Genomic DNA, 20,232 nt, shown 5'->3' with positions numbered 1-20,232 from the left:
TGCATTGCTACAGTGTAAGCAGTATCAGAGGGAAAGAGAGAGGCTGAGATATAGTATGAGGGAGAAGGGTACACAGGAAATTGGTTTTAAAAGTATATTGAGTAGAACGTCATTAGATATAGTCTCAAATATTTTGTTATCTTTTTAAAGAGCAACGGGGTTGGCAGGCACCAAAACGTTGAATGCCAACCGCTGATAAAACCCAACCAAAGAAGAGGGAGAGCGTGCTGGGTAAAGTGAAGGCTGTCATGTTTGGATTGTTTTCTGCTTCTGCGGAACAGAAGGAACGTGCGTTGCGTCTCCCTCGATTTGATGAGTCGTGTGCGTCTCCTTGGAACAGGGCGCCCCTCAAGGGGGTTATATCTGGTGTCTCGTCGGAAGTCGATTAAAAATATTTCTGGAGGATTGATGCACGTCGAATGAATCGTGTGGTGAATGGTGAAAACGTGAAGAGTATCTGTTCATTTGTTTTTTGATATGGAGTCTCTCTACTCAAGTGCAGTTGGGGTATATAAACTACAGTCAGAGCATTTATCCCAAGACCAATGCATTGTGATCATTGTAAAGTTGTTGGTCACGTTTCAAGTGTTTGTAGAAAGGAGATGTCCAAGTTGTGGAAAATATCATGTAATGTGTTTTAAAAGTGGGGAAAATGTGACATTTTGCAATTGTGGTGGGAACCATGAAGCTACGTGTTTTGATTCCCCAACATGGATGACAGAGAATGAGGTGGACAAAGTCAGGGCTATCCAGAGCATATCATATGCAGCAACTGTTAAAAGGGTTGAGGGTTTGAATGGTTCACTTGAAGAGGCAATGGTGGTGGATAGGCCTTTACTGCAGGCTGCAGGGGTTGCTTTTCACCAGCAGGATCCTGACATTTTAAAGGTTGGGAAGGTGAACTTGTTGGCCTTTTCTAGCTATGGTGATAAATGGCACTGCCAAGGTGGAGAGAAGGTCCAGGAAGATAGAAATCATTGTGGAATCGGTGGAGCGGTTCCTGGGGCTGAAAGCTTTTTCGCGACGGAGTTACATGGAATATTGTCAAAAGCCGTGTCACCCTCTTGAGAAGGGAGATATGGACAATTGGGAAAAGTGGGAGTTATTTTTTCTGATTATTTTAGTGTCCCTATCACGTATGGATTTTATTTTTACCTTGTTTTGGTTTCAACCCGTCCAGATGGTGGCGGCAATACACATTTTTGGGTCCGCCATAAAACCCACAGAAGAAACATCGTTTGTGCTGCTGGCAGACTACTAGTGAAGCAGAGAACATTTGTTTACAGAAGTAGCTAGCTCGGGAAACGCTAGCTGTCGTTAAAGTTTGTTAGCATCATTTACTTAAGTTAAATATCGTTTTGCTAAATCATGACAGAATCATGACGGTAAAAGATCTCATAGAAATCGAACAGACGCGGTCTAATAGAGCAAGAAAAAGCAAACTAAGCTAAGAGATGTGCTAGCTAAGTTAGCTAGCGGAGCTTGTTTATCATTCAACCGTCTGTTTGCGTGGTACAGCTAACGTTAGCTTGATAACTTAACTGTTTGGGTTTAGGTCTCCTGAGGTGGTGAATTGAAGCCATAGGATAACCGACACGATGGGGGCCGAGCAAAGTGGTGATTCTGAGCACAAGCACTCTGACTACAGCACCTCGGGTAAGGGAGGACACGCATTGTCAGTCTAGTAGGTGACTCGCAAAGTTCCTGCCCTACATTATTCCTTGCCCTCTTTTACACATAGGATACTGAAAAAAATGGTGGTTGCAGGATGTCAAATACAAAACGACAGTGTTTCATATTATGTGTCCCAAATGACCCTATTTTGCTATATAGACCATTACGTTTGACCAGAGCCCATAGTCATAGGTCATTGTTTAGGAGCTCTCTAGTTAGCAATCTTTCAACATAAAACAATTACAAAAGGAGACAAGGGAGCTGATCGTGGGCTACACCTTAATTCACATCAACGGGGCAGTCGTGGAGAGGGTCGAGAGGTTTAAGTTTCTCTGTGTCCACATTAAGGACCTATCATGGTCCAAACACAGTCAAGAAGAGGGCACGACAATGCCTCTTCCCCTTCAGGAGGCTGAAAAGATTTGGCATGTCAACTCAGATCCTCAAAGTAGTGTGCATCTTGACTGCCTGCAGCACCACTTGGTATGGCAACTGCTTAGCATCTGACCGCAAGGCACTACAGAGGGTAGTGCATATGGCCCAATGCATCACAGGAGCTGAGCTCCCTGGCATCCAGGACCTCTATACCAGGCAGTGTCAGAGGAAGGCCCTACAAATGGTCAAAAGACTCCAGCCACCCAAGTCATAGACTGTTCTCTCTGCTACCGTACAGCAAGTGGTACTGTGGTACCAAATCTGAGGGCCCCTGCCAAATATTTTCAGCCTCCTGAGGGGGAAGAGGGCATTGTCGAGCCCTCTTCACAACTGTGTTGGTGTGTTTGGACCGGAGCGCCAAGTCTGGGACCAAAAGGCTTCGACCCCCAAGCCATGAGACTGCTGAACAGTACATTTAAAAAATGTAACTAGGCAAGTCAGTTACGAACAAATTGATATTTACAATGACTGCCTACCCTGGCCAAACACTCTCCTAACCCAGACGATCCTGGGCCAATTGTGCATTGCCCTATGGTACTGCCAATCACGGCCGGTTGTGATACAGCTCGGGATCAAACACGGGTCTGTAGTGACGCCTTTAGCACTGCGACGCAGTGCCTTAGACCGCTGCGCCATTCGGTCCTCTAGTTAATCACATGGCTAGCCAGCCTCACATGCATATTGACACCACACAAACACACTCACACTGTATACACTATTTTACACTCTGCTACTCTGTTTTATTATCTATCCTTATTGCCTAGTCACTTTTACTCCACATGTACTACATGTACATTCTACCTCAACTACCTCATGCCCCTGCACGTTGACTGTACTCCTTGTATATAGCCTTGTTTTTTAAATGTATTTTTTCTGTCATTTATTTTGGATTTTAGACAATACACAAATATACATATGCACTGAGTATATAAAACATTAGGAACACCTTCCTAGTATTGAGTTGCACCACTTTCTGCCCTCAGAACACCCTCAATTCATCTGGGCATGAACTCTACAAGGTGTCGAAAGCGTTCCACAGGGACGCTGGCACATGTTGACTCCAATGCTTCCTACGGTTGTGTCAAATTGGCTGGATGTCCTTTGAGTGGTGGACCATTCTTGATTCACACGGGAAACTATTGAGTGAAACTAGCACCTGTTACCATACCCCATTCAAAGGCACAAATCTTTTGTCTTGCCTGTTCACCCACTGAACGGCACACACAATGAATGTCTCAATTGTCTCATGGCTTAAAAAGGATTCTTTAAGCGGTCTCCTCCCCTTCATCTAGACTGATTGAAGTGGATTTAGCAGGTGAAATCAATAAGGGATCATAGCTTTCACCTGGTCAGTCTGTCAAGGAAAGAGCAAGTGTTCCTAATGTTTTGTACACTCGGTGTACAAAGACAATTTAACATTCCACAAACAGATCCACTAAATAGACATGACGTTGACTGGGACTTAATGCGCAACCTTCAACATAAAGAAAAAAATACAAAAAACACCAACTCAGACGTACATAAATTTCAACAAACATTAATGACATCACACTTGACTAGACCCACATGCTCACACCGTATCCATACCCATCCCGTCCGTCTCACAATAACATCCCTGTCCTTTTTTCATCTTTTGGATATCTCCAGTGCTTGCAACACAAATTGTACTCTTTTGTTTCTCTCTGTAGCCAACATTTTTTCAATATTTTAAATAATAATGTATTTGATTCATCCACTGTCTTAATGATGGAGGATCATTTGATTTCAATTTTAATTAACTCCGTTAATTGTTATTTTATTGTGTTACTATTTCCGTTTTTTTTATTTGCAAATTATTCTTTTTAACTTAGCATTGTTGGGAAAGGGTTCGTAAGTAAGCATTTCACGGTACTTGTTGTATTCGGAGCATGTGACAAATACTTTATTTGATTTGTATTACTTATAGTTGGGAATTTTTTAAATGTATTGCTTTGTTGTTGCAGTTGTGCCCTCACCAGCAAAGCAGAAGGCTAAAATGGATGACATTGTGGTGGTGGCCCATGGGACATTGTCATTGCGCAACATCCACAATGACCCTGATGTCATCAAGCTTCGGGAAATCCCAACTTTTCAGCCATTGTTGAAAGGTAAGCTCAACCTCAAGCTCAGCCTCTACAGTATTGCATAGATTCGGAGAAGAAACTAGACTCAAGTTTGAATACGCTACATAATAGTCAAGGAAAATCATATTGTGAGAATGTGTAAAAGTATGAATAGGTCTAGACATTCCTTTATGACCATGAAGTCTAAAGAAAGACTGATAATGTCCAGTGTTTTGAGGGTCAGTCTGTCCATGTCTCTAGGTGTGCTGAGTGGCCAGGCATCCCCCAGCAATGTGTGTCTGGAGCGGCTGGACTATGCCCAGGTGCTGCAGCTGTGCATCCGCTACCAGGACCACCTACACCAGTGTTCTGAGGCCGTGGCCTTCGACCAGAACGCCCTGGTCAAGGGGATCAAAGAGGTAACTAATGCCGTAATTAACTGTCTGCATCCCTATAGATAGACAAAAGTGGCCTCCTCTCCTTGTCTCGTTTCCTTCATCTGCACTGAACTCACAGATGTAGGAAAGGAGGAGAGGAAGGCACTTTAGACTATATCACCACAACGTTTGTCACTTGTGTACCACAGCCAGAAAGGCATATTCTTTCCTCACTCTTCCTCTCAGATGGACATATCGGTGGAGACTTTGTTCAGCATCATTGCAGGACCTTCAGAAGCGCTATGCCAAGTACACTGAGCAGATCCAGAAGGTGAACGAGATGTCCATGATCTTGCGGCGTATCCAGATGGGCATCGACCAGACCATCCCTCTGATGGAGAGGCTCAACAACCTGCTGCCGGAGAGCGAATGCCTGGAGCCCGAATGCCTGGAGCCCTTCAGCATGAGGCCGGAGGGGGACGCTGCAGCCAAGTAATAGTAGCAGCAGCAGCATTGCCGGGGTACGCTGATACACTCACTGTCATGGACCTCTAGTCTTACCTCCCATGCCCCTGCCAATCACCACTCCAGAGAGACTTCTGAAAGCTCTTTATTGAACCGTTTAGAGAAAGAGAGAGGGAGGGAGTGAGCAAAAGAAAGAATGCTGCCCCACCAGCTCCCCAAGCCACCCTGAACCCGTCACATCCACAACTCACCATCCCACCAGGCCTGGACATTTAGCTCAGCCCCTCACCATAAGCCATAAACACTTCCCACCCCATCCAGCAGAAGCAGTGGGGTACAGGGACAGCTGCACCCCACACTGGGATTTAACATGTCAGTGAATGTTAACAATCTTTAGTCACTGAATTGGAAGACTGCAAAATAGAAGTTTACATGATGATGCACTGAAGGGAACCTTCTTGGACTACTGGTACTTTGAAGACACCACACGAAGTGTGGCGACAAAATGACTTCCAAAAATGACTTCATCTCTAGAAGTGATAATGGTCAAAGATGAGCTCAGAAGACTCCCATAAAAGGAACTAACTTATTAGCTAATAAGCTTTAGCTTATTATTCAGCTCTAGCAACAGACCTATAGATTCTGTGTTGCACTGTGCAGCATGTGAGAAACCTAGTAGTTTAAAATTTGGCATATTGTGCAAATTAGGCCTACTCATAGCTACAGCTTTGTGGAAGATAATCTATGGATATCACTTCAAACCATCGATAGTAATCTGCTTGAATTTTGTTAAAGGTATGAGTGTTAGATGCTTGAATATTTTGGTTTCTCTGAGTTTCAAATGGTTTACATAACAAAGATGTGTATTTAGGAAAGGAATTTGAATCATTTGAATTTCTTGCAAAATGTATAAAGGTGCTTATACTGTGCTGTTTAGATACTTACCCTCTCAATTTGATGTGATGTTTGGTTATAGGATATTGACATTGGGTGTTATCACAGAGTCAGGTCCAAATTTATTGGCACCCTTGATAAATTGCTCGGAGAAGGAGATTTTGTCAGTACTCTAGCACCCTCCCCTTGCGAGGATAACGGCACTGAGCCTTTTTGTCAATTTTTTTTACGAGACTGAAGAACACATTGGGAGAGATCTTAAACCTTTCCTCCATAAAGAATTGTTCCAGATCCTTGATATGCTTCATCTGCTCTTATGGACTTCCCTCTTCAATTCAAACAACAGATTTTCAATAGGGTTCAAGTCCGGAGACTGAGAGTTTTGTTTTCAATAAAAAATATATTAAAAAAATTGTGGATTTTGTTGTGAGTTTGGGATTATTGGTGCGAAATCAATAGGCTATCTGCGCTCTGTTGTATCAGCAATGAACAGCGCCCTACACATTAAAGCAAGGCTGTGTTGGTAATGAATATAGGGCACAAGATAGGTTTTTTATAATAGTTGAATAACACTATGTGAATACAGTGAAGCCTAGTAATTAATGCATGCAAACCAAAATACTGAATAGCAGTTTGGTTTAGAATACCGACAACTGTGAATAAGAAACAAATGAATGAACAGAACAAAGCAGCCAGTGGCATGATACAATCTGTATTTAAACTCGTTACAATAACAGTAAACAAACGCAGTAAAAATATAAAAATAACCAAAACAGGCTTCTATAGTGAGATGCAGCCATGCAGTTGTCTTGTCAAACAAATAGGCCTATAGGCCTGCTTCAAACATGAAAAACCATGGTACACGAGTACAGCAACACGGATCAAATTCGGATCATCCACGTAATCAATTACGCAATGCCAGCCTACCATAAACATGTTTCCAATAAGTACAGTTTCATTTACATCCACAAAAAAAACATAATAGGACGTATCTATAGTGAACAAAAATATAAACGCAACATGTAAAGTGTTCGTCCCATGTTTCACGAGCTGAAATAAAAGATCCTAGAATTTTTCCAAATGCACAAAAATCTTATTTCTCTCAACTTTTGTGCACAACTTGGGTTACATCCCTGTTAGTGAACATGTCTCCTTTGCCAAGATAATCCATCCTCCTGACATGTGGCATATCAATAAGCTTATTAAACAGCATGATCATTACACAGGTACACAATATGCTGGGGACAATAATAGGCCACTCTAAAGTGTGCAGTTATGTTTCACTATGTTGGATCACTCCAATATATTGGTATCACTCCACGGCGGAGGGATACATCCAAGGTGAGGATTTGCAGATTTACTCTTGTGTACACCTGTGTCACGGATGGGGTCCACCCCTATATATAGACCCCATGGCCGCAGCACACGTTCTCTTTCATTATGGTTTGAGGTACAAACCACAACCACAGTCAACGTGTAACCACGTCAGCCCAGGACCTCCACATCCGGCTTCTTCACTTGCGCAATCGTTGGAGACCAGCCACCTGGACAGATGATGAAGGAGAAGTATTTATGTCTGTAATAAAGCCATTTTTGTGGGGGAAAACTAATTCTGATTTGCTGGGCCTGGCTCCCCAGTGGGCTCCCCAGTGGGTGAGCCTATGCCCTCCCAGGCCCAACCATGGCTGTGAAATCCATAGATTAGGGCCTAATTAATTAATTTCCTTCAATTGACTAATTAAAATCATTGAAATTGTTGCATTTACATTTTTTGATCATTATATTTCTATGATGAAACATACCGATATGTAGCTATACCCAGGGGCATCATTTGGATTCCTGCATTGGAACTATATTGAATTCTGCAGTAACCAAATTTTCCACCCACTCTTCTATGAACCAGTTGCTATTAAATGAATGTTTTTGGACAGAACCTGCAGCTAGGGTAAGATTCTAGCTAACCTGGGCTGGCTCCTCGTCAGGAACAGTTGGAGGTGGAGAGGGCTGTAGAGCCATTATCCTGGCAGAGCTTGTGGAAGGGTGGGTAGGCTCTGCTCTTGGCGCTAGCTGGAGCCCGTCAGCATCATCGCTGCTGGGCTTGATGTCGGCCTCATGGTTTGATGCTCCTGCTGCTCATTGCTTTCCTCTTTTTGGCTTTGTTTTGTTACTTTAGCGAAGCCTATTTCTGATAACCATCATGGCAGATTAGCTGGTTCGAGCTAGCTAAATAGGCTAAGGCTAATAACACTAACACGTTCTACAGCTAGCTCAGTGGTGGGGTGTGAGGCAGAGTTGAGTGAAGCAGCAAACTTGATCAGTAAACTTGATCCCGCCCTTCTAAATCCAAATATGTGCAACACAGAATCGTATCACGTTATTCACTTATCCTATCACAGATGAGAAGTGTTTCTTTCATTATTTTTATGGAAACCCAACGGAGCCATACCTAACCACCTCATTTGCTTTCCATAGCCACCCTACACACTGTCCATTGGCCTGACAGCGCAGAGGAGATACGTATCCTTTGAATTCTTTTGATATTTTCATATAGGGACATAAAATGACAACTGAAGGGGCACAAGTTCAACTGAGGGGGCTAAGCCCCCCTTTGCCCCCTTGTGGAACCAGGCCTGCATGGCCAAAGAGGTTTATTTACATTTTGGAGTAAATAAAATGGAGGCATCAGCTACCTTGTACTGACTGCAAAATATGATGGTGGATCTTTGATGTCATGAGGCTATTTTGCTTCCACTGTTGTTGTTTAAGGCCCAGTGAGGTCAAAAATGTGATTTTATTGTAAGAGCTGTTTGAACAAACTGCCTGAAATATCAGCCTCTTTTAGTGGGAAGGAGTTTTGGCTTGCCTGGTGATATGATATCACCAGTAGTAAAACAATAAGAAAGTGAGTTCCAAAGTTCTCTGCCAATAACAGCTAGTTTTAATTGTTCTGCTCCCCACTCAGGCCATTCCCAGACAGTCCTAGCAAAACTCTTTGCTTGAGAAATCGCTCTTTGCTAAGAAGTTATTTTTATTTATTTTTGACAATTTTAATTGAACATTTCACAGTAAGGTACTCAGAATTTTTTTGGTATGGAGATAAAAACAGATATTGGTCCTTTTAAGGTCAACAGCATCATGAACTTTACCAAGTACCTGAACATTTTTGCCAAAAATGTGGTTGCCTCTGCCAGGAGGCTGAAACTTGGCTGCAAATGGATCTTCCAGCAAGACAATAACCCAAAGCATACATGAAAATTCACAAAGAGATGTTTAATTGACCACAAAATAAATTAATTTCAATGGCCATAAATTGCAATGGCCGGACTGTCGTTTGAAATGAAGAGGACAGTCCATAAGCAAAGATGAAGGATATCAAGGATCTGGAAAGATTCTGTTTGAAGGAATGGGTTCAAATCCCTCACAATGTGTTTTCCAATCTCATAAAACATTTTAGGAAAAGGCTGTGTCGTTATCCTCGCAAGGGGAGGCTGCAGGAGTATTGAAAACGGGTGCCAATCATTTTTGCAGGTATATTGAAAACAGGGGTGTCAATAATTTGTACTATTATTACTTGTTAAAGGGGCAATCAGTAGTTGCTAAATCCATGTTTGGACTTATAAACTAACAATATGTACCCATTGATTCTTGAAGAATAAACAGTGGTGGGGAGAACGCTTTGCTATTGTTTCAAGTGCTGAGTGCCGCTTTAAACAATATCTCTTTCTCTGAGCCATTGTATTAGTATAAAATAATATATACAGTACCAGTCAAAAGATTGGACACACCTACTCATTCCAGGATTTTTTCTTTTCTTTTTACTATTTTCTACATTGTGGAATAATGGTGAAGACATCAGAACTATGAAATAACACATGGAATCACGTAGTTACCAAAAAAGTGTTAAACAAATCAAAATATATTTAAATTCTTCAAAGTAGCCACCCTTTGGAATAATGGTGAAGACATCAGAACTATGAAATAACACATATGGAATCACGTAGTTACCAAAAAAGTGTTAAACAAATCAAAATATATTTAAATTCTTCAAAGTAGCCACCCTTTGCCAAAGTAGCCACCCTTTGCTTTGCACACTCTTGGCATTCTCTCAACCAGCTTCACCTGGAATGCTTTTCCAACAGGGAACCACACATGCGGAGATCCTCTGTTTACCTACTTTGCGTCTCACAAAAAATATACAAATGTTTTTCTTTGTTTAAGCCTTTGTTGTTTAATACATGATTCCATATGTGTTATTTCCAGTGGTGGAAAAAGTACTCAAAAGTCATACCAGACATCACAACTATCTTGTTTTTTTTTCTTTCTATTTACGGATAACCAGGGGTACACTACAACACCCTGACATTAATTTCCAAACAAAGCATGTGTTTAGTGAGTCCACCAGATCAGAGGCAGTAGGGATGACCAGGGATGTTTTCTTGATAGTTGTGTGAATTGGACCATTTTCCTGTCAAAATGTAAGTACTTTTGGGTGTCATGGAAAATATATGGAGTAAAAAGTAAAAAAAAATCTTTAGGAATGTAGTGAAATAAAAGTTAAGTAAAGTACAGATACCCCCCAAAAACTACTATAGTAGTACTTTAAAGTATTTTTAGTGAAGTACTTTACACCACTGGTTATTTCACAGTTTTCATGTCTTCACTATTATTCTACAATGTAGAAAATTGTTTTTAAAAAATAAAGAAAAACCTTGGAATGAGTAGGTGTGTCCAAACTATTGACTGGTACTGTGTATATTTTCATACAATATAGTGCAGAATCTGTATGATTTATTTTAAAGTATTTTTTAGCTCATCTTTATCGGGAGGGTGCCAATCATTTTAGTTTTCACTTATTCAGTGAGGATGTGGCCATTGAATTTCAATCTTAGCTTAAATACTTCATTAGCATTGTGGAGAAAAGTTCTCTCCCTCGCCTCTGTAACTTTCAATGTATGGCGCCTTTTGAATTCTAATGTTGGGACTTGAAATATGATCGCCTTTCACATGTAAATGAACAAGGACGAAATCCCCAAAATTGCTTAGGGGGAATTGTTTGAACATGGAAACTGGAATGGAAATGTGAGTCAGTCTGCACACAGACAGAGAGCTAATGTTAATTCTTGTGCAGAGCTCCTTTGTGGTTGGAGGGTTCTATTCAACCTACCTTTGTACTGTGAAATGAAGAATAGGCCTAGCCTGATGATCCTCATAGCCTGGATATTAATACAGCAAGATGATCCAATACAATTTGCCATCAGGAAATTCATTTCTGAGATATCCAATTTCCACACATAGGCCTACTGCTCATTTGAATATAAATCAAAAGGGACAGTTTTTATACTTTTCTTTTTTGTTTCTGTATTCCGAATCGATCCATAGCTAGGACTATGAGTGGGAGGAGATTCTCATCTGTTGAAATGTCCTGCTGTAAAGTACCGAATCCTGATTCTTTCTCTGAGGCTGGACTAGGTGCATACTAATGAGCAGAGCTATTAGCTGCCTGAAAACTCTGCAGGTGTAGAGAAGCATTCTAAATAAACTACCTTGTGGTTATATGATTATAATTTCAGAATGGATAAGTATTCAATGTTTCTCTGAACAGGCTGTACCTTCATGTTCTGTCTTATGTATTGGGTTGCAATTCATTTCTAGAAGAGGAATGAAACATCAGACAACTGTGCCCGTAGTAGGCCTATCGACTGTTTGGGTTTCAGTTGGAGAATAAGACTGTCAAATAAGAGGAAGCACTGTCACAAAAATGGCTTGATACACACGTGGCATGGTTAGACCTGAGAATTGCTTTGTTTGGGCTGCTCAATGATGACGCAGAGAGCTGTTAGTAGATGTTAGCTAGCCACGTTTTGTCACTCAACTTCAACAAACAGCCAAAACGTTTTTATTGGTAGAAGCTATTCCTAATCCGCTCTATCCAATCAGTGGGGTACAGCCCACCCTTCTCTTTAGAGACAGTTAAGGTATTTAGAGCACGGAGCATGATCCTGGAAAAGGAGGACGAAGCTAGTAAGCATTAGAAATCTTATCTTTCTCATTCCAGATCATCCAGACCGGGAAGGTAGTCTAAATCTTAGCACTAGCTGTTTGGTCTGAAAAAGAATGACAAATCATGGGAATTTGAAGAGCTATGAAGACATTCATACCTGTGAGTCAAGCGTTGCTAGGTAACAGTAGCCTTGGCAACACTGCTCCCTTTTGGCTAAAGCAAGTGTGAGAAGCATGGTTACATGCAGTAAATTTGTGCTTTTAATATGAACTAAATACTGCACTCTGAGCCAGATGCATGATAGTGTTAGACAAAGCAAGGAAAGTTAACTTCAAAACGTGATGTAGTTTTATTGGAATTAACAGCTGTTGGTAAATAATTAATCTGCTAGCTTCTGACACGATTTACTGCATCAAGAAAGAGAGCAGTTGATGGGTTACTAAAACAGCTCCATCTACAGATTGGTAAACGTTATTCCTAATTTGACAAGCAGAAAAGTAGGGGAAGATTTCATAACCTCTATGTCTTTGTCTGACTTGTTGGGTTAGTGGCAAAAAATGGCAGTTGTTTGTAACAAGTTTGTGGAAAATGTGGGAATGCAGTTACTAAAACAGCTGTACTGATCTGAAGTGAAAATGTTGGTTCCACAAACATATGAATGGCAGAGAAGTAGAGGAAGATGTCATACCCTCTAACTTTTTTTGTCTAACTTGTTGGGGTAGTGGTCAAAACGGGAGCTGTTTGCGAAAAAAGTTACAGTAAATGTTGTTGATGCGGTAACTAAAACAGCCATATTGTTAGATCCGTAATGGATATTTCTGTTATTATTTCAGATTTGAAAAGCAGAGAAGTAGACCAAGATGTCATACCGTCTAACTTTTTGTCTAAATTGTTAGGAAAAGGAAAAGACGGTGTAAGAGAGGCGGACGTGCGGGCACCCTGACCAGTGGCAATATTAGCATGTAAATCTTGGTGGGGCAAAAAAAAATACACAACACTAAACAATACATTAATTGCACTATAACAGTGACAAACGGTGCCCACACACTATTAGGGCCTACATAAAGCTGTCCCTTCAGCAGAGTCCCAACAGCAGTCCCAACACCTTACCACTGCTACACTTGGCTATCAGCGGAGCCTTGTCTGGCAGCGAAACAGTTCATTCAGCCTCATTTACTGCCTTTTAAAAAAAACATTGCTGATATGGCTGACTTGTTTAAACAAAGTGGTTTCTAATGACAATTGAGATGTACAAACTATGGTATAAGGGGACGGCGAGTGGATAAGAGACAATGTGTAATTTTGATTAAGACATTAATGAGCGAGCTAGGATGGACGTAGTCAATATAACTACTTATTCAGCACTTTTGAAATGTACAGCGACAGAATTCAGAACATGGGCCGTTTTGACAGTAGTTTTTACACCAAGTCAGAACCATATGATAATAAAGGGGTCATATAATCAGACAATGAAAGCTCTTACAATATTCGATTACATTTCTCTAAAACAGGCTACACGTGCACCACCAAGTCAGAACAGTAGGCGAATTTAGGAGGGGAAACGGGACTAAATTATCAGGGCGAGGCACATGGGCTACTAACACTTAGTATTACTTTCTTAGCTACAGTGTACATATCTCCCTGGCATATTACATTGTTTATGCAGCAGCATACAATACATTTTTGGACTCACCTTGTGCTGTTCTCACTTGAACAGGAAGGTGGTGCGGCGATCCTTTTTGTGGGCAAATTTTCTCATCAAACTTTGTCATCAAAGTCTGGCATTCTCTGGATTTATTGTGCTTTCAAGACAACTGGGAACTCTGGAAAAAAAACAAGGTCGACTCATGATGACGTCAGTAATCTTCAGGTCGGAGCTCTAGAAAGAGGCCAGATTTCCCGACTTGCAATTCCAAGTTGGATGACCGTTCAAAATGTATTTTCCCCAGTCGGATCTAGTTTTTTCCTGAGTTCCCAGTTGTCTTGAACTCACTGAAATCAGATTTCCCAATTCAGAGCTCCCAGTTGTTTTGAGCGAGGCAGAATGCTGTATTGACACCATGGCCAATGTTGAATGTTTATCCTTTTAAGCTTGGAAAAGAGACTCTTAAACCCAGACTTGGGACCACACACCCACTCCACTGAATAGCAGGCTAGTGATTGCCTTGCAATGCTTGCAGTTAGCCACAGATTCCTTCCAAACCACTCAATGTTGTGTAATGTTTATGTCCAATGGCCGTTGAGCACCAATACGTTTTATCTATAATTTTTCTTCATTATTTCTCTTCATATGACATGGATTAAAAAGGATTTGCCAGTAGATTGTCGACTTGATTCATGATGATGACTGCTCGCTTGGAAGCTAAGATTTTGAAAGCGTGATGTTGACATCAGTCCAATCAAAGCTGCTGTAAATATAACATGATTTGATGTAATTTTATATGTGGCCAATGACCTTGAGCATTCTTGGATGGTAACCTCTAGTGTAACCCTATGGCAGCACCCAAGGGGCTTAAATTATTTAGATTTGGCGGTGACGTAGTGTCCCCATGAGTGACAGAACACTGAGCCAATCACAGCGCAACTAGAGAACATTACCAACCGCTACGCTCCGTATTTTCTACTGGCTGCCCCACCACCACAGAAAGCATTGAGCTAGACTGAAACACCTGCATTTTGGGGCTGACTTACTCAAGAAAGCAAAAAAGATACCAAGTTTGTTTCCGGCTTTATTAACTCAAAGGTTATATATCTTGACCCTGACAAAACTACGTTGGCAAATAAATAATCAGTCTCTACCCGCCATTGTACTGGTGAACGTACAATCCCTGGAGAGGAAACTGGACAAGGTCTGTTTGAGATTATCCTATCAACGGGACCTGAAGAACTGTAATATCCTATGTTTCTCAGAGTCGTGGCTGAACAAGAACATTGAAAATATACATCTAGCTGGTTTTTCAATGCATCGTCAAGACTGTACGGCAGCATTGGGTAAGGTTAGGGAGAAGAGGTGTGTCTTTGTTATCAACAGATTGTGCACCATCTCTAATATTAAGGACTATTCATGGTTCTGCTCACCAGAGTTAGAATACCTCATGATAAACTGTAGATCATACTATTTACCAAGAGAGTTTTCATATATATTTTTTGTAGCTGTCTATTTACCACCATAAACTGGTGCTGGAGCTAAGACCACACTCAACCAGCTGTATAGGGCCATAAGCAAACAAGAACATGCTCATCCAGAGGTGACGCTCCTAGTGGCTGGTGATTTTAATGCAGGGAAACTGAAATCCATTTTACCTAATTTCTACTAGCATGTCACCATGTCACAAATATCATACACCCAAGACATTGTCATGACTGTCCACGAGAATCCAAATAGGTCAGATCAGGTTTGCAATGAATAACTTCAATCAGACACCCTCTCACCCTAGAGGGGGAAGGAAATAACTAGTGGGGGTTAGCAACTCACGCCATGTTGTAAATCAAGTGAGAAGATTCAGGCATGCGCTCTCAAGATTCACCAAAGGAATGTGCTTTGTTTCAACTGACTTTTTCCCGCTGAAACTAACACGTTCAATATTTCTAACATAGAACGTGGGGAATGGTCAGAGGCGATCTATAGAACACTAATATCATTAAACATTTTATAAAGGAAATACTGTAACTTGGAAAGTATACCCACTGTATGTATGAAGTTTCCATGTTTTTGTTAAGAGAGGGATGTGATTTGAGAAGCTAGTTAGGGAAAGGGGGATACCTAGTCAGTTGTCCAACAATGTATTCAACTGAAATGTGTCTTCCGCATTTAACCCAACCCCTCTGAATCAGAGAGGTCCAGGGGGCTGGCCATAATAAACATCCACGTCTTCAGCACTCGGAGAACAGTGGGTTAACTGCCTTGCTCAGAGGCAGATTGACAGATTTTTACCTTGTCAGTTCCGGTTACTGGCCCAATTCTCTAAACACTAGGCTACCCGCCGTGAGGTCAGGGAGTGTGCCAGCCTGCCGGAACAGCCCCTTTCGAACAAATTGTATAAATGATGGGTTAAGAAAAAACCCATATTGGACTAGAAAAGTGTGAAGCTGTAGCTGCACGTTTAAAGTGGTCTGAACTTTGAATCTCAACATGAGGTGGAGACGATAAACTCCACTACACCACTGCTCTTTTCTGTGAAGGTCATGTTAGGCTGAATTCAGTGCATGAACTATCACTTTACTGTAGGAGGAGAGTGGAAAAAGCTCCACATGACAGGACTCATGTCTGGCAGAGTCTCTTTGTGTTATTCACCAAGACAACGGAGTCAGTCAAGCCCCCAGGAGTTTTTCTACTGGAGGTCAGTCATCTCTGATGTTCAAATACTGTAATGCCCCTGAAGTCTTCTTGTGATACGGAGTAGTTTTGATAAATAAAAGTCTACCTTTTTTTACTTGATTTTGAACATAATGCAGGACAATATTGAGTCAGTTTTATTAAGACCAGAACATATAGAATAGCCTACTTTAGTATAACATTTTTCCAAAACCATGCACATGGTAGGCCAAGCTCTACTTTTTTTTATATGCCATAGTAATAGATGAAAAAGACAATGTATTACAACAAAAATATGTTTTGTATTGCCAATAGCAGCCCATCCTGTCAGACGTGATTGTCATGGTTGTCTTGATATATAGGTTATTCTGACCCTGTAATAACATAAGTTGAAGTTGTGAGCGTCTACTGACCCCACTTCAGAATTAACTTGTCACTGGGCTCTGCCCTTATTATTCATTATTAACACAGCAATTGGATTTAGATGGACTTGAATACATCAGTGAGAACAACACCCAAAATATGGGTAGGAGGAACAACTTAATGTAATGCGACCATAATGACGTTGAAGCACTTGCAGTTGGAGCGTGCTCTATTGAACAAAGCCTATTATTTCAAATGCAGATTATTACTCAGTTTTATGATTTATATAGTTGTATTACTTAGTTTTAGGAGCAGCATTTCCCTCTTAAACAGCTACTCATGGGTCGATGCAAGTTGACATCGTGTTCAAACCAACACGATGTGAACTTGCATCGACCATGAATGGTTGTTTAAGAGGGAAATGCTGCTCCTAAAACTAAGTAATACACCTATTTAAATAATACAACTGAGTAATAATCTGCATTTGAATGGAATAAATAATTAATGGAATTATGCAACAGACAGATATTGCATAATTGAAAACAGCTGAAACTGGGTAAGGGGTTCTGATTGAATAGTGCCTCAAGTAACCTTTTTGAGCTAAACCTCAAACATCTACAACTAGATGGTTCAGCCATGCTCTGAATTGAATGTACATATTCCTACTAAATAAGCTAAAGCCAAGCCAAGTCATTTAGTTTTGGCAGTGTTGTTTTGTCTTCGAAATGAGGTTAAAGAAAAGGAAATTGTATGCTTTCCTATTACACACACAATCAAGTCCCAAGGTGCTTGTGTTGCTTAACGACTTGGTTTGCTGCCACTTCCTTTGCGGTGATTTGGGATGGTGCCCCATTCACTCTCACTGTTTTAGCTCATCAGTGCTATGTATTGTATATTTCACCGTATTTCTGTGAATCAGACCCCCCACACTGAGGGCATCTGATCTGTGCGATAACAGTTGAGAGGATCACGCAGCTCATGCCTTCTCTTTCTCTTTAGCATCTGCTCTTCCCTGTCTGCCCTTCTTGTTCCACTTGGGTGAAATCTGAATCTGGGTGCCACACTGTTTCATCGAATTTTCAGTGAAACTGGGATTTCCCACAACATCTCAAATTAGAGGATATTAAAAATTCAGACTCTTCCAACCCCACGGGGATAGCCAGCCTGAGCCTACATGGCAGGTTGGCAGGCTGATTTGAGTGACAACCTATGAAAGAAGAAGTCCTTTGCTCTCAATAAATTGCGCGCGGGCGCACACACACACACACACGCACATTCACCTTTGACGAACCTCACTAAATGATAACATTGATGCCTGTCAAGCCAAGCATGTAATCACAGAGCATGCAAACAGACAGTAATTAGCATCAGCGAAGCATAACCTTGACTTTGTGTACATTACAGTGCATATAAGGAAATCAGTAAATTTAAATAAATTCATTAGGCCCTAATCTATGTATTTCACATGACTGGGTAGGAGTGCAGCCATCAACCATGGGTGGCCCACACACTTGGGAGTCAAGGTGACCCACTGGGGAGCCAGTCCCAGTCAATCAGCATGAGTTTTTACCCACAAAAGGGCATTATTACAGATATAAATACAATTGGTGGCTTATGGTAGAGAAATTAACATTAAATTCCCTGGCAGCAGCTCTGGCGGATATTCCTGCAGTCAGAATGGCAATTGCTAGCTCCCTCAGAACTTGAGACATCGGTGGCATTATGTTGTGTGACAAAACTTCACATTTTAGAGTGGCCTTTTATTGTCCCCAGCACAAGGTGCACCTGTGTAATGATAATGCTGTTTAATCAGCTTCAAATTTGTTTACACCTGTCAGGTGGATGGATTATCTTGACAAAGGATAAAATGCTCACTAACAGGGATGTAAACAAATTTGTGCACAACATTTGAGAGAAATAAGCTTGTGCATTTCGGGGAACTTTAATTTCAGTTCATGAAACATGGATGAAGCAGGACGATTTTTTAAACATTTCGTCTGACAAACTTGTCTCTTTCTGAAAAGTTGAATGGCCCTACAATGCTGCATGATTCTGCCAGTAAGATTTAAGGACCTGTCAATCTGTTCTGTCAACCTGGGTGCCCTCTGAAGCTGTTCTCTGATTCTCTACATGGCAATTTTCGTCTAGGAGTGACTCTTACCCGTCATTTGATAGTGGCCATGGTTATCACATTGCTGTACACGCTGGTATGCAAAACTTTCAGGCAGAGAAAATGGCGTGTAAATTAGTTTACATCTCCCCACACTATGAGAATGATTGGGTTGACTCGAGGTTGTCAGACTGCTTGTGTCTGACTGAGGAATTATTCATGCATTCCAGGAATTATTCATGCATTCCAGGAATGAATAATACATTCCAGGAATTACTAATATATTCCAGGAACAAGAGGCAGGTGTCGTGGAGAAGTTGAGGCATTTGTAATCTCTCCGATACCTCCAACTTTTTAATGTCTGACCCTCTATACCTATAATCTACCACCTGTTTGCAGAGAAGGCTAAGGTTCACTCAGTGTTGTCAAGCAATCAAATCAATGTGTTTGGTAGGGCTTTGCTTAGGCTGCATGTGTAATGCATTATGATGCTGTAATAAATGTATTGTAAGAATTGTCAAAATCATATATGACCCTCATAATAAGGCACTTCACAGGTCAGTGAAGTACCGATTTTTTAATAGTCGTTTCATGTTTGTTGGCCAAGCCATCTTTTATTGTCAGTGTTCCTCTCCTCCACCATGCTTTACCATATGACGTTGTTGGTGAAAGATAAGGGAGAAGCTATCCTTGGAAGAGCACTTGATATCACAACATACATTTTTATTAATATTCATTAATTTAGCCAAGCTCACTTCCAAAGTACAGTACATATAGAGCCCCAGTTTAACCAATTTAACTACAACTTAACTTCAGATTAACTACAGAGCAGACTGTCTCTAAAAATCAGAGATGGGAATTGTTTGGAGCTTGTTTGCTACTGTAGAGGAGGGTGACATTGCTGCAGAGTGCAGACAAAGTATACTTTTTTGACTCTGCTGGCAAAATCACTGGATGTTTTTGGAACTAGTGAATGTAACGTGCCAATGTTAACTCCGATTTTTTAATATAAATATGAACTTTATCAAACAAAACATAAATGTATTCTGTAACATGAAGTCCTATGAGTGTCATCTGATGAAGATCATCAAAGGTTAGTGATTCATTTTATCTCTATTTGTGGTTTTTGTGACTCCTCTCTTTGGCTGGAAAAATGGCTGTGTTTTATTGTCACTAGGTGCTGACCTAACTTAATCGTTTGTGGTTCTTTCGCCGTAAATCCTATTTGAAATCGTACACTGTGGTGCGATTAACAACAAGAATACTTTTAAAACGATATAAGACACATGTATGTTTAAGGAATTTTAATTATGAGATTTCTGTTGTTTTGAATTTGGCGCCCTGCACTTTCAGTGGCTGTTGTCATATCATCCCGGTAATAGGATTGCAGCCTTAAAGGGCCAATCAGCAGTTGTCACAATAACAAAGCATCTTCCCCGCCACTGTTTCAGTAAAAAGTTGAGGAATGGGCTTAGAGAAATTCATAGACAGAGCTATGGATGCAAGGACTGACCATT

General features: G+C 40.9%; 1 pseudogene; it reads left to right on the top strand.

The window, feature by feature from the left end:
• The first annotated feature begins 1,409 nt into the window (after positions 1 to 1,409).
• On the top strand, positions 1,410 to 5,270 carry LOC139408370 (BLOC-1-related complex subunit 5-like; annotated as a pseudogene).
• The last annotated feature ends 14,962 nt before the right edge of the window (positions 5,271 to 20,232 follow it).

The sequence above is a fragment of the Oncorhynchus clarkii genome, chromosome 1, assembly GCF_045791955.1.
Source record: "Oncorhynchus clarkii lewisi isolate Uvic-CL-2024 chromosome 1, UVic_Ocla_1.0, whole genome shotgun sequence".
Taxonomy (NCBI): Eukaryota; Metazoa; Chordata; class Actinopteri; order Salmoniformes; family Salmonidae; genus Oncorhynchus; species Oncorhynchus clarkii.
The sequence above is the reverse complement of the archived record's forward strand: the minus strand, read 5'-3'. Positions and strand labels throughout refer to the sequence as shown.